The sequence below is a fragment of the Dendropsophus ebraccatus genome, chromosome 4 (assembly GCF_027789765.1).
Source record: "Dendropsophus ebraccatus isolate aDenEbr1 chromosome 4, aDenEbr1.pat, whole genome shotgun sequence".
NCBI classification, from domain to species: Eukaryota; Metazoa; Chordata; class Amphibia; order Anura; family Hylidae; genus Dendropsophus; species Dendropsophus ebraccatus.
In genome coordinates, this window is record NC_091457.1 from 19,912,405 (window position 1) to 19,927,226 (window position 14,822).

Below are 14,822 nucleotides of genomic sequence, written 5' to 3' on the forward strand. Positions count from 1 at the left end.
AGCATACGTTACCTGCTCCGTGCAGCAGGTCTTCCGACATCCCCGACTCCGCTCTTCAGTGCACTGATTGGCTGAAGAGGGGAGCCAGGAATTTCAAACGCCTCCTCTTCAGCCAATCAGTGCTCCTCTGCAGCACTGATTGGCTGAAGAGGAGCCGTTTGAAATTCCCCGCTCCCCTCTTCAGCCAATCAGTGCACTGAAGAGCGAAGCCGGGGATGTCGGAAGACCTGCTGCGCGGAGCAGGTAACGTATGCTCGCGGGCCGGCGGGGGGCAATCGGAGCTGCGGTGGCGATCAGAGGGGCGGGGGTGGCGATCGAGCCGGTGCAGGGGGCCGGGCTGCGAGCGGAGGGCCGGACAGCGGTCGGGCCGGGCTGCGGGCACGCGATCGCAAAACGATTTTTCCGTACGATATATCGTACCGTCTAAACGCTGATCGTTATGAAAAAAAAATCATTACTCCGACATCGTTAATAGTACGATCGGGCCAATTATCGTTTCGTGTAAACGCACCATAAGGGATTTAAATAACCTGATAGACGAGCATTATTGTAAATTGTTTGAAGGTGGGTGGAGGGGCGATCCCTTCTTCCTACTCGGGCCGGGCCTCAGCGTCTGTATGACACTGATCCCGGCTCGGCAATAGATTGCTTCTGGCTGCAGCAGCCCTAAGCAATCAAACACTGATTGATCATTGATCAGTGTATTGTAAGTATACTGCAGTGATCTCTCATAGAGATCACTGCAGTAATAATAAAAGTCCCCCAGGGGAACTAAAAGTTAAAGTTGAAAAAATTAAAAAAAAAGTTTTTTTCATCAATAAAAAATCCCCTCCCCTAATAAAAGTCTGAATCACCCCCCTTTTCATATTTTATAAATACAAATAAATAAATAAATAAACAAACACATATTTGGTATCGCCACGTGCGTAATCGCCTGATCTATTAAATTATTACATTCCTGATCTCCCACAGTAAACGGCGTAAGCGTGAAAACCCGCCAAAGTGCAAAATTGATGATTTTTGATCACATCAAATCCAGAAAATTGCGGTAAAAAGCGATCAAAAAGTCGAACATGCACAATCAAGGTACCGATAGAAAGTAAACATGACAATCTCATGGCATCTCACACAGCCCCATAGACCAAAGGATAAAAGCGCTATAAGCCTGGGAATGGAGCGATTTTAAGGAACATATATTTGTTAACAATGGTTTTAATTTTTTACAGGCCATCAAATAAAATAAAAGTTATACATGTTACATATCGTTGTAATCGTAATGACTTGAGGAACATATATAATAAGACAGCTTTACCCCAGGGTGTAAAAACAAAAAAAATCCAAATAAAAAAAATGTGTGTTTTTTTTTTTCATTTCACCACACATTTTTTTTTCTGGTTTTGCAGTGTACTTTATGAAAAAATACAGCCTGTCATTGCAAAGTACAATTAGTGGCGCAAAAATTAAGGGCTCATGTGGGTTTCTAGGTGGAAAAATGCAACTGCTATGGCCTTTGAAGCACAAGGAGGAAAAAACGAAAATGCAAAAATATTTTGATTAAATATTTGAAAGACTGTTTACACAAAGCGATCTGCGAGTTTTTAACGAACAACGATTTAAGAATATGTTGAAAGATCAAAATGAACGATTTCTCGCTCGTTGCTTGATGGTTTTCTGTGTTTACACTAAACGATTATCGCTCAAATGCGATCGTTATTGAGAAAATTCAAACAATAATAGTTTCGTGTAAACGCAGCATAACACAGGACGATTGTTTAAATTCGAACGATACAACGATTTTCCGCACGTTAATCGTCCCTTATAGTCTTAATCTGGATCGTCATCATAGGGTAATAGGCTGAACGGAATGGACGTATGCCTTTCTATATATATACCAGGGAATCATCACAATACTTTTGTTGTCCATCAGGTTTTTCTGCAGGTATGAAAGCTCTGACAGCTACTTTTTGCTTTTCTTTCTGCTTGTTAATTCCGAATGACCAGTTTAAAGGGAACCATTCACCCCGTGGCCCCAGGGAGAAACTGACATACAGTGACATAAAGGTCATTATACTTACCACATCGCTCCCGGTCCCGTCCCGGATCCCGTTGACACGGAGAAATCGCTGATTCTTCTTCTCGCGCCCATTATGGTAATGAGCCGAGATGAGTCCAACGTCCATAGGAAACGACGGACGAGTCCAACTTATTCATGAGGTCCTCTTCTCGTTGCCGCCCATCCACGCCTCCTGGAACTTGATTGACGTCTTCAGTCTTCTGACGAATTCCCGCGCAGGCGCCGCTGCGATGGTCTCGTCACCTCTTCTGCGCCTGCACGGTAAACAGGATACGTGCTCGAGACAATCGGCGCACGCGCAGTAAACAGTGAAGCTGCGGAGCGGCTTCAATTGTGAACTGCACATGCGCCGAAAACGACCTTCACTGCGCCGGCGCGGGATCCGGCGAGAAGAAAGAAGACGAGGAGGAAGGAGACCCGGCGTCAATCAAGTGTCGGAGGCGGGGAGAAGGCTGGACTGCGGCGCTCATTACCATAATGGGCGCGAGAAGAAGAATCGGAGATTTCTCCGTGTCAACAACGGGATCCGGGACGGGACCGGGAGCGATGTGGTAAGTATATTGACCTTTATGTCACTGTATGTCAGTTTCTGCCTGGGGCCACGTGGTGAATGGTTCCCTTTATGAACTAAAAAAAACACACAAAAAAAAAACAAAAAAAAACAGTAGTCTGTTCTAAATAGGAGAAACTCTAGTCTTATTCATTCTAGTCATGTCCTGTTGTACTCCGTTAGCAGACTTGTAATAAAGGTTGTTGTTTTCTCAGTATAGTTTTTGAGGATTCAAATCTGAGGGTTTAAGAACAAAAAAGGTGAACAGATGGCGCAGGTGTATTATAGATAAGAAAATGAGAAACTATTTGTACACTTGGATTGAATGGGATACAATGTGGTTAAAAAAGAATTATTAACATCAAATGACAAAAGGCATTAATCATTAATAACAAAATCCACGTGAAATACTGGAGGCCAGGAACAAATACGTTAGCCGGTGGCGCTTGGGTGACCATTTGGCAGGAAAATTATTCATTCCACCGAAATGCTAACCTAGGATATGACTGACATTACAGTTCAAACATAGGAAATAAAATACTGTACATAAATAAGCAAAAGGTGAACGAGCAAAAATCTAGTTTACATGATTAATCCTTTCTCTTGTAACAGGAAAGTGGACATAGAAATTAGTCGTTTGTTTTTTAAAGCGGTTATCCAGGATTAAAAAAATATAAAGAATTATAAAGAAGCTACAATGTTGCAGATAAAGCCAGTCAGGGACTTGTTTTCCTCAGCTGTCTCAGAAGGGAGGGGGAGAGAAAAGCTCACACACTGTTTTTTGTGTCTTCAGCTGAAAGCAGCAGCTCAAAACTGGGGGGAGGAGACTAAAAAGATAATAAGTATGAAAGGAAATGTTAGTCTAACCATGGGCAGCATCGTATCAAAAATTAAGTTTGAGTGAAGTACCCCTTTAATCTTTAAATATTTTCTTTTAAATTTCAGAAGTAAACGATGATTAGAACCAAGCACATTGGGCATTGTTGTAATCGTACCAACCAGATGATGGGGTTACAAAGTATAGTTTGCCTACAAAAAAACAAACAACAAAAAAAAAAGTCTTTTTGCAACCCTGTAGATGGAAAACTAAAAGTGTTATAGCAGACAAAAGCAAAAAAAAAAAAAAAAAAGTAAAATTCCAGGGTTCTTAAAGAGATGCTCTGTAGAAAAAAACAAAAAACATTTCTAGTCAAGTGTTATATAGATTAATAAATTACTTCTGTTTAAAAAAAAAAACCTCAAGTCTTCCAGTACTTATCAGATGCTGTATGTCATGATGCTCCCTGCTGCCACCTATGTCTGCATCAGGAAGTGTCCAGAGTAGAAGAGTAGAATTTCCTACTGCTCTGGACAGTTCCTGACATGGAGAGAGGTGGCAGCAGAGAGCGCTTTGTCAGACTAGAAAGAATATACCACTTTACGCAGCGCATACAGCAGCTGATAAGTACTAGAAGACTTGACTATTTTAAATAAAAATCTGTGTAACTTCATTGCACCAGTCAATTTGATTTTTTCCCCCTCTAAAGTACCCCTTTAAATCCCTTTCTGGCTTTGGCTTCAAAAACTGAATGAGAAACGTCTACGAAAGGCTGTGTGTGAAACCTCCCTTACATGAGCTCATCCATTAGGACACGTTAGTTGCATTAGGATTCCGTGTCTTCAAGTCACTCCTGTTTATCTGGAAGAATTTGAAGGAAATTCAAAGGAAGGAAGAGGGAGAAAGGTTACAGGAAAATTTCATTACTGACCCTGCAGAAAACCTCCTTATCTGAGAGCGTATGTGCCGTGATGATTAAAACTAGGACAACACAAGAACTACAAGCAAGGACTGGCCCAATAAGACGTAAAAGGCGTCACTCATTATCATTCATTCCAGTAGGGATTAATATGTACTGCACATAGCTTACATTATTTATATGGCGCAGTCAGTATTATGCAAGTGGAGGTTCCTATCACACTTACAGGGACACTTGCAGGTCAGCATTTAGACGGTACGATATATCGTACGGAAGATTCGTTTTGCGATCGCTTAAGCCTATCTCACACATTGGTCAAATCGGCAAACGACTGTTCACACGGAACGATCTGCGAATTTTTTGTGAACGATCAATGACAATTTGAGAACATGTTCAGAGATCAAAAAGAACGATTTCTCGCTCGTCGTTTGATCGTTCGCTGCCTTTACATGTATGATTATCGTTCGAATTCGTTATCGTGCAAATTCGCACAATAATCGTTACGTGTAAACGCAGCATTATACAGAATTGTAATTTACTTCCATTTTAAAGTCTTCCAGTACTTATCAACTGCTGTATGTCGTGCGGAAATGGTACATTCTTACCAGTGTGACACAGTGCTCTCTGCTGCTACCTGTGTCCATGTCAGGAACTGTCCAGAGCAGGAGAGGTTTTCTATAGGGATTTGGAGATTTGTTCTAAACAGTTCCTGAGGTGGCAGCAGAGAGCAGTGTTTCACACTGAAAATAATACATCACTTCCTACAGGGTATACAGCAGCTGATAAGTACTGGAGCACCCAAGATTTTTAAATAGAAGTTATTTAGAAATATGTATAACTTTCTGAAACCAGTTGATTTGAAAGAAAAAGAATTTTGCTGGAGTACCCCTTGAAATAACAATAACCCCAAGGCATATAACTGACTAATATACAGTCATACAGTCACCCTGACAGCTTTGCTGGATCTTGTCTCTAAGCTGTGTATTATGTATTATCTAAACCCCCAGGTAAGTAGAGGGGTGGGTTATGGAAACAGGAGTGCTGCAATGTGGTGCTGGTTTACAGTTGGAGCAGTATGTGGTGTTTGGTTACTGCAGGTGGAGCACTATGTACAGTGGCGGATTAAATGTACCCTGGGCCCCGGGCTGTCCACCCAACCTGGGCCCCCCCCCCCCCAGTCAATTCGCCCACATTATAATCTGCTACTGCGTCCCCGTCCCCCCCCCCCCCCCCCCCCCCCACTGTCCCCAATAAACACTGCCTGCCTGCCTCCCCTCCCTGCTGGCCCCAATAAACATAATGTTTGGTCCCTTGCTGCTACCCCCAGTAAGCATTGCCCACCCCACCTCCACTGCCCCCAATAAACATATCGCCACCTCACCTGGTCCCCTGATGTTGCCCCCCCCCAAGGTCACAGCAGCACAGAGGATGTCAGGAGAAGAGGGTGCTGATCTTATAGGAGAGGTCCAAGCAGCACAGAGGATGTCAGGAGAGGAGGGTGCTAATCCTATAGGAGATAGTCCCCCTTTATAGATGGTCTCCCTCTTTCCCCCTTTATAGATGGTCTCCCTCTTTCCCCCCTTATAGATGGTCCCCCTCTTTCCCCCCTTATAGATGGTCCCCCTCTTCCCCCCTTATAGATGGTCCCCCTCTTTCCCCCCTATAGCTCGTCCGTCCCCCTCTTCCCTGTCCCCCCTTATAGCTGGTCCTCCTTTCCCCCCTTATAGCTGGTCCCCCTCTTCCCTCTCCCCCCTTATAGCTGGTCCTCCTTTTCCCCCTTATAGATGGTCCCCCTCTCCCCCCTCCCTCATAGATGGTCCCCCTCTCCCCCCTCCCTTATAGATGGTCCCCCTCTCCCCCTCCCTTATAGATGGTCCCCCTCTCCCCCCCCCCCTTTATAGATAGTCCCCCTCTCCGCCCTCCCTTATAGATGGTCCCCCTCTTCCCCCCCTTATAGATGGTCCCCCTCTTCCCCCCCTTATAGATGGTCCCCCTCTCCCCCCCTTATAGATGGTCCCCCTCTTCCCCCCCTTATAGATGGTCCCCCTCTCCCCCCCTTATAGATGGTCCCCCTCTTCCCCCCCTTATAGATGGTCCCCCTCTCCCCCCCTTATAGATGGTCCCCCTCTTCCCCCCCTTATAGATGGTCCCCCTCTTCCCCCCCTTATAGATGGTCCCCCTCTCCCCCCTCCCTTATAGATGGTCCCCCTCTCCCCCCTCCCCCCTTATAGATGCCCCCCAGTGAGTAAATAACACAAAAATAACAAAATACAACTCACCTACCCTGCGTTCCCCCGTCGATCCTCTCTCCGTCTGATGCGCGGCTGCCGGGGGTGTCCGGTCCTCTCCCCGGCAGCGCGCGCGTCACACAGCTCCTAGTGCCGCCTGGGCCCTGACTTCCGGTACGTGCGCTCCCAGTACCAGAAGTCAGGGCCCCAGGCGGCACTAGGAGCTGTGTGATGCGCGCGCTGCCGGGGAGAGGACCGGACACCCCCGGCAGCCGCGCATCAGACGGAGGCAGCCGGAGACTCTTGTGACCGCAAGCGAAACAATGCTTGCGGTCACAAGAGTGCAGTGGCGGGCCGGGCCTCCCGGGCGGCATTATAATGTGGGCGGCGCGGCATGGGCCCCCCCGGAGCCTCGGGCCCCGGGCGGCCGCCCAAACCGCCTACATTATAATCCGCCATTGACTATGTATGTCGGGACTGTGTTGGTGTTTTACTACAGGTGGAGCAGTATGTATTGCTGCAATGTGGTGTTAGCTTACTACAGGTGGAGCAGTACTTATTGCTGCACTGTGGTGTTGGGCAAATACAGGGGGAAGTATTTATTGTTTTAATGTGATGTTACTACAGGTGGAGCAGTACTTATTTCCGCACTTTAGTGCTGATTTGTTCTAGGATATTATGTGCACTATATGGCATGGCGTAGTAGTATGTGTTTGTTAGTGAGGACCCAACATCAACATGTATGACCAGGTGAGGCCTGAGAACAAAAAGTTTGAGAAGCCCTGATCTATAATATGACATCAAGCCAGGAGGAATAATCCATAATGATTTCATTCTTAGATCAGGGGAAACATTACCATATTTACTTAAAGGGGTTGTTCACCAAAACATTTTTTTTCTTCCAAATCAACTCTTGCCAGAAAGTTATATAGATTTGTAATTTACTTCTATTTAAAAAATCTCATGTCTTCCATTACTTATCAGCTACTGTATGTCCTGCAGGAAATGGTATTCTTTTTCTATGGGCATTTTGTTACTGCTCTGGACATTTCCTGACGTGGACAGAGGTGGCAGCAGAGAGTAATGTGTCAGACTGGAAAGAATACACCACTTGCAGCTGCTAATAAGTACTGGAAGACTTGAAATTTTCTTTTTAAAGAAGTAAATTACAAATCTCTGGCACTTTATGGCACCAGTTGATCTAAAAGATTTTTTTTTGTGAACTACCCCTTTAACTCCAAAAAAAATGTCATAACAATTCATAGCTCATAACGTAGGTCGAAAAAGGTCAACCATAGAAGGAGGCGCATGTCTTGTAATAAATTTAAGGCAAACACTTTATCTGTCTCTTTGACTAGCATGGAAAGCGACAGTCTTAGTAAATGTGGCCCGTTGCATTGTTTGCCTTAGTTTATAAGACTTTCTTGAGAAAACCCTGTCAGTGCGGACCTGTTAGGCTTTGCATGGACCAGTTACTATAAAACACCAATTACGCTGGGTAACAGAATGGTGTAGATCAGATAAGTGGCGTTCTTTTATTACCTGCAGAAGTTTTTATAAGCTAAGATCCCTCTCTGTTCTATAAATAAAGCGTCCCACACTGAAGAGGAAATCACTGCCCCAAAAACAGGAAAGGATTTGAGGAGCGGACAATGCAAACTGTTTATGGATGGTATGAAGGCCGCCCCCATTCAACGTCAACAGCCAACAAAAAGCTTTCTGCTGACATAGTTCTCCTAATGCGTGTCTGAAATACAGGTGGTGCGAGATCGAGCGATGTTTCTTAGGGAGGCAATGGTTTACTTTTTTAAAATGTTACTTGAGGGCATTGACATTGTGTGTAATAACAATAACGCCTATATAGTGTCATATGTTATATGTGTGTGGGGTGATAGATAGGAGATAGATAGATAGATAGATAGATAGGAGATAGATAGATAGATAGATAGATAGATAGATAGATAGATAGATAGGAGATAGATAGATAGATAGATAGATAGATAGATAAATAATAGATAGATAGATAGATAGATAGATAGATAGATAGATAGATAGATAGATAGGAGATAGATAGATAGATAGATAGATAGGAGATAGATAGATAGATAGATAGATAGATAGATAGATAGATAGATAGATAGACAGATAGATAGATAATGTCCACAATAGAGCGCACTCCCAGTTTCAGTGCTGGAGTGTCTATCAACGGAGATTGGATTAAATCTCCAACTAAAAAAATCCAAGAATTTTGCGGCACATCCGTATAGTGAAAAAACTTGTGGTATTTATTGGTACATCAAAAAGCAAGTGCAACGTTTCAGTCTCATCTCGAGACCTTTCTCAAGCAAATACAAACAGTAACTCATATCCTTTTATAGTGTGTAGCAAATCATGATTAACAGGTGATTAGAAGTGATAAGGAGTGATACAAATCTGGTGCAGAAAATAGTGATAAATAAGGTTCTGTATACTGAACAAATTATTCTGAGATGTGATTACATATAATACACTCAGTGTGTTATACATTCATATGTGTAAAAGTATATTTAAAATCAGACGGCGGAGTTGGCTTCCACTTGTCACTGCTCGATCAGTAAAAGCAAAAAAAAACAGGCATAAATAGCATATACACAGTAGGTGCCCAGTCTTGAATATCTGTATCATAGACTGTCCTGGAAAAGTCACTGTGAGATAATCCTCAGGGAAAGTCCGTTGTCAGAACGTCAGATTGTAAGAAAAACTGCATTGGTCCGTAGACGTCTGAATAGTGTTCAGTCAGGTCAGAGGGGTAAATCTCGGAACTCCTTCCTTTAAGTAGCAGGTTATCCGGCTTGAGAGCCATGCGCCCCCGAAATTCAAAGGCACATAGCACTCATTACAACGCCTATCTCAACTAAGACCACAGTGTGCCTCAGGAGATACCCGGTGAGGTCGCCCAAACCTATATGCTAAAAAGTGATCACCCCTCCACCCACGTAATATAGAACAAACGGCTGAATCCCTTGCTCAATGTGAACATGTTCCTACTGACTTCAGCAGTGATTTGCGGTTAGCCTCCTCCGCCGTGTTCCATAATATCTGTAATAAAAGAAAAAGAGAAAGGATATAAGTAAAAAGGTATAACAGAGCTTCTAAGGCAAGTATTATGAGGTTGCTGGACACACTCCCACTCAGGGCCGCCGATAGGGCAGTACAACCGGTACTGCCGTATGGGGCCCGGACGCTAAGAGACATGGGAAGGGGCCCGGCGGGCCCAGCGGCCGCCGCGCCCCCCCCCCCCCGACCGCTACGCTAGGGGGACCAGCACGGCCCCCCTTGCCACCTGGGGGGGGGGGGTTGAGGTGAGCTTCCGGCACACGCTGCCTCTATCACTGGCCGGAAGCTCACAGCTGCAGCCCTGCGGTCCTTCTCTCCTGCTCGGCAGCGGCGCACGTGACGTCATCGCGCCGAGCAGGAGAGAAGTTCCTGGACCGCGGGGCTGCAGCTGTGAGCTTCCGGCCAGTGATAGAGGCAGCGTGTGCCGGAAGCTCACCGGACCAAAGCTGCATGGGAAGGGGGGCCTGCCTCACCTGCCTCACCTGCCTCACCTGCCTCTGCTCCCCCGGCCGCTCCCTCTTCCCCCAGCCTCTCCTCCTGTACCCCCCCTTCCAGCCTCTCCTCCTGTACCCCCCCTCCAGCCTCTCCTCCTGTACCCCCCCTCCAGCCTCTCCTCCTGTACCCCCCTCCAGCCTCTCCTCCTGTACCCCCCCCTCCAGCCTCTCCTCCTGTACCCCCCCTCCAGCCTCTCCTCCTGTACCCCCCCTCCAGCCTCTCCTCCTGTACCCCCCCTCCAGCCTCTCCTCCTGTACCCCCCCTCCAGCCTCACCTCCTGTACCCCCCCTCCAGCCTCTCCTCCTGTACCCCCCCCCCTCCAGCCTCTCCTCCTGTACCCCTCCTCCTGTACCCCCTCCAGCCTCTCCTCCTGTACCCCCCTCCAGCCTCTCCTCCTGCACCCCCAGCCTCTCCTCCTGTACCTCCTCTAGCCTCTCCTCCTGCACCCCACAGCCTCTCCTCCTGCACACCACAGCCTCTCCTCCTGTACCCCTCAGCCTCACCCCCTGCACCCCACAGCCTCTCCCCCAGCCTCTCCTCCTCAACCCCCCCTCCAGCCTCTCCTCCTGCACCCCCCTTCCAGCCTCTCCTCCTGTACCCCCTTCCAGCCTCTCCTCCTGTACCCCCCCTCCTGTACCCCCTCCAGCCTCTCCTCTTGTACCCCCCCCCGCCTCTCCTCCTGCACCCCACAGCCTCTCCTCCTGCACCCCCCAGCCTCTCCTCCTGCACACCCCAGCCTCTCCTCCTGCAACCCCCTTCCAGCCTCTCCTCCTGTACCCCCCCTCCAGCGCCTCCTCCTGTACCCCCCTCCAGCCTCTCCTCCTGTACCCCCCTCCAGCCTCTCCTCCTGTACCCCCCCTCCAGCCTCTCCTCTTGTACCCCCCCTCCAGCCTCTCCTCCTGTACCCCCCCTCCAGCCTCTCCTCTTGTACCCCCCCTCCAGCCTCTCCTCCTGTACCCCCCCTCCAGCCTCTCCTCCTGTACCCCTCCTCCTGTACCCCCTCCAGCCTCTCCTCCTGTACCCCCCCTCCAGCCTCTCCTCCTGTACCCCCCCTCCAGCCTCTCCTCCTGTGCCCCCCCTCCAGCCTCTCCTCCTGGACTCCCCCCTCCAGCCTCTCCTCTTGTACCCCCCCTCCAGCCTCTCCTCCTGTACCCCCCCTCCAGCCTCTCCTCCTGTACCCCCCCTCCAGCCTCTCCTCCTGTACCCCCCCTCCAGCCTCTCCTCCTGTACCCCCCCTCCAGCCTCTCCTCTTGTACCCCCCTCCAGCCTCTCCTCCTGTACCCCCCCTCCAGCCTCTCCTCCTGTACCCCCCCTCCAGCCTCTCCTCCTGTACTCCTCCTCCTGTACCCCCTCCAGCCTCTCCTCCTGTACCCCCCCTCCAGCCTCTCCTCCTGTACCCCCCCTTCAGCCTCTCCTCCTGTACCCCCCCTCCAGCCTCTCCTCCTGTACCCCCCCTTCAGCCTCTCCTCCTGTACCCCCCCCCTCCTGTACCCCCTCCAGCCTCTCCTCTTGTACCCCCCTGCCTTTCCTCCTGCACCCCCAGCCTCTCCTCCTGTACCTCCTCTAGCCTCTCCTCCTGTACCCCTCAGCCTCACCCCCTGCACCCCACAGCCTCTCCCCCAGCTGCTCCTCCTCTACCCCCCCTCCAGCCTCTCCTCCTGCACCCCCCTTCCAGCCTCTCCTCCTGTACCCCCTTCCAGCCTCTCCTCCTGTACCCCCCCTCCTGTACCCCCTCCAGCCTCTCCTCTTGCACCCCCCCGCCTCTCCTCCTGCACCCCACAGCCTCTCCTCCTGCACCCCCCAGCCTCTCCTCCTGCACCCCCCAGCCTCTCCTCCTGCAACCCCCTTCCAGCCTCTCCTCCTGTACCCCCCCTCCAGCCTCTCCTCTTGTACCCCCCCTCCAGCCTCTCCTCCTGTACCCCCCCTCCAGCCTCTCCTCCTGTACCCCTCCTCCTGTACCCCCTCCAGCCTCTCCTCCTGTACCCCCCCTCCAGCCTCTCCTCCTGTACCCCCCTCCAGCCTCTCCTCCTGTACCCCCCCCTCCAGCCTCTCCTCCTGTACCTCCCCTCCTGTACCCCCTCCAGCCTCTCCTCTTGTACCCCCCAGCCTCTCCTCCTGCAACCCCCAGCCTCTCCTCCTGCACCCCCCAGCCTCTCCTCCTGCACCCCCAGCCTCTCCTCCTGCACCCCACAGCCTCTCCCCCAGCCTCTTCTCCTGCACCCCACAGCCTCTCCTCCTGCACCCCACAGCCTCACCCAGCCTCTTCTCCTGCACCCCTCAGCCTCTCCTCCTGCACCCCACAGCCTCTCCCACAGCCTCTTCTCCTGCACCCCCAGCCTCTCCTCCAGCCTCTCCTCCTGCACCCCACAGCCTCTCCTCTTGCACCCCACAGCCTCTCCTCCTGCACCCCAAAGCCTCTCCTCCTGCACCCCACAACCTCTCCCCCTAGCCTACCCTCCTGCACCCCCAGCCTCTCCCCCAGCCTTTCCGTCAGCACCCCCCCAGCCTCTCTGTCAGCACCCCCCAGCCTCTCTGTCAGCACCCCCCAGCCTCTCTGTCAGCACCCCCCAGCCTCTCCTCCTGCACCCCCTAGCCTCTCCACCAGCACCCCCAGCTGCTCTCCCTGCCCCCTAGCTGCTCCTCCTGCCCCCCATCTTCTCCCCCTGCCCCATCTGCTCCTCCGCCTGTCCCCCATCTTCTCCCCCTGCCACCCCAGCTGCCCAATCTTTTCCCTGCCACCTTAGCTGCCCCCTATCTGCTCCCCCTGCCTGCCACCCCAGCTGCTCCTCCTGCCCCCCATCTACTCCCCCTGCCACCCCAGCTGCTGCCCCCGAGCTGATCCCTCTGCCCCACATTGCTCCCTCTGCCCCCCCAGCTGCTCCCCCTGCCCCTCTCACCCCAGCTGCTCCCCCTGCCCCCATCTACTACCCCTGCCCCTCTCACCCCAGCTGCTCCCCCTGCCCCCCATCTGCTCCTCCTGCCCCCATCTACTCCCCCTGCCCCCAGCTGCTCCCTCTGCCTCCCCAGATTCTCCCCCTGCCACCCCTAGCTGCTCCCCCTCCCCGTCACCCCAGCTGCTCTCCTTCCCCCTGTCACCCCAGCGTCTCCCCTTCACCCCATTGGCTTCCCCTGCCACCCCCAGCTGCCTCCCTTCCCCAGTCACCCCCAGCTGCCTCCCTTCCCCTGCCACCCCCAGCTGCCTCCCTTCCCCAGTCACCCCCAGCTGCCTGCTTGCAGACTAGTTGTGGTCGGAGAAGTCTTCTTGATTGCTGCGCCAGATGGAGAAGAAAGCAAGAAGCGACGGCAATCGGAGAAGACGTCACCTGTGAGTCATTAGTAACTGCACTGTAATCACTTCTATAGTGTGCAGAGCCTGTGTACCATTGGGGTCTAAATGGGTCAGTGTATTGTTTGCGGTAGTATACTGACACAGCCCCGCGGTCACTATAGTACACTAGCGCAAACTTTTAAACTTTTAAACCCAACTACAACAGCCGCAGGCACTACAACTCCCAGCATATGCTGAGGGCTGCAGACTGTCAGTACATGCTGGGAGTTGTAGTGCCTGCAGCTGTTGTAGTTGGGTCCTAGGTGCATTATACACTGGATACTTTGTGGCATATAAGAATACATAGATCTGTGGGGGCTCAGTGCAGGGACGTGACCCCAGAACATCACTAATAGGGGATAGTGGTAGATGTTTTGTTCTATCCCCTATTAGTGATGTTCTGGGGTCACTTCCCTGCACTGAGCCCCCACAGATCTTTGTATTCTTATATGCCACAAAGCATCCAGTGTATAGGACCCAACTACAACAGCTGCAGACACTACAACTCCCAGCATGTATTGACAGTCTGCAGCCCTCAGAGTATGCTGGGAGTTGTAGTACAGTGTAGACAGATGTATTGCTGGACCTTCAGGGCTAATGGTTGTCACCCACAGATTGCAGCCACCAGCAGCCTCTGCACACAGTGATTTATTACAGGGTTGTCCTCTCAGAGACTACAACTCCCAGCATACCCTGAGAGCTGTATAAATGTAGGGATTTGTCACAAATACAGATGAATTCAGGAAAGGAGCGGGTCAGCATGTCGTGTCTCACTGGTTCTATATTGGTGGCCCCAGGTCCCCCAGTCCGACACTGGACAGAAGCGGCCCCCAAACTAAGACGTCCCCGGCCTCCTTCCTTCCTCCATCACATTTGTTTGATGAGAACAGCGGGCATCAAGCAGAGCGACACCCAAGTGCCAGGGTATATACCATGCATGTACAGTAATGGGGGGGGGGGCGCCTCAGCGTGCAAAGTGCCTAGGGCAGCATAAACTCTAAATACAGGCCTGGCTGCCGGCACTTCATACCAGCAGCCTATGGGAGGCCGGGCCGTGACCTCTCCGGCAGGCGTGATCATGTGACGTCATCACGCCTGCCGGAAGTCCCGTCCCTGCGGCTCGCAAGATGGAGCCCGAAGAATAGGAAGAGCTGCTGCCTGCACAGCGCGGATTAGGTGAGTAGGATGTTTGTTTTTTTAGGGGCACCTCTGGGGGCATTATTAGTTCATGGGGGGCACCTCTGGGGGCATTATTAGTGTATAGGGGCACCTCTGGGGGCATTATTAGTATATGGGGGCATTATTAGCATATGGG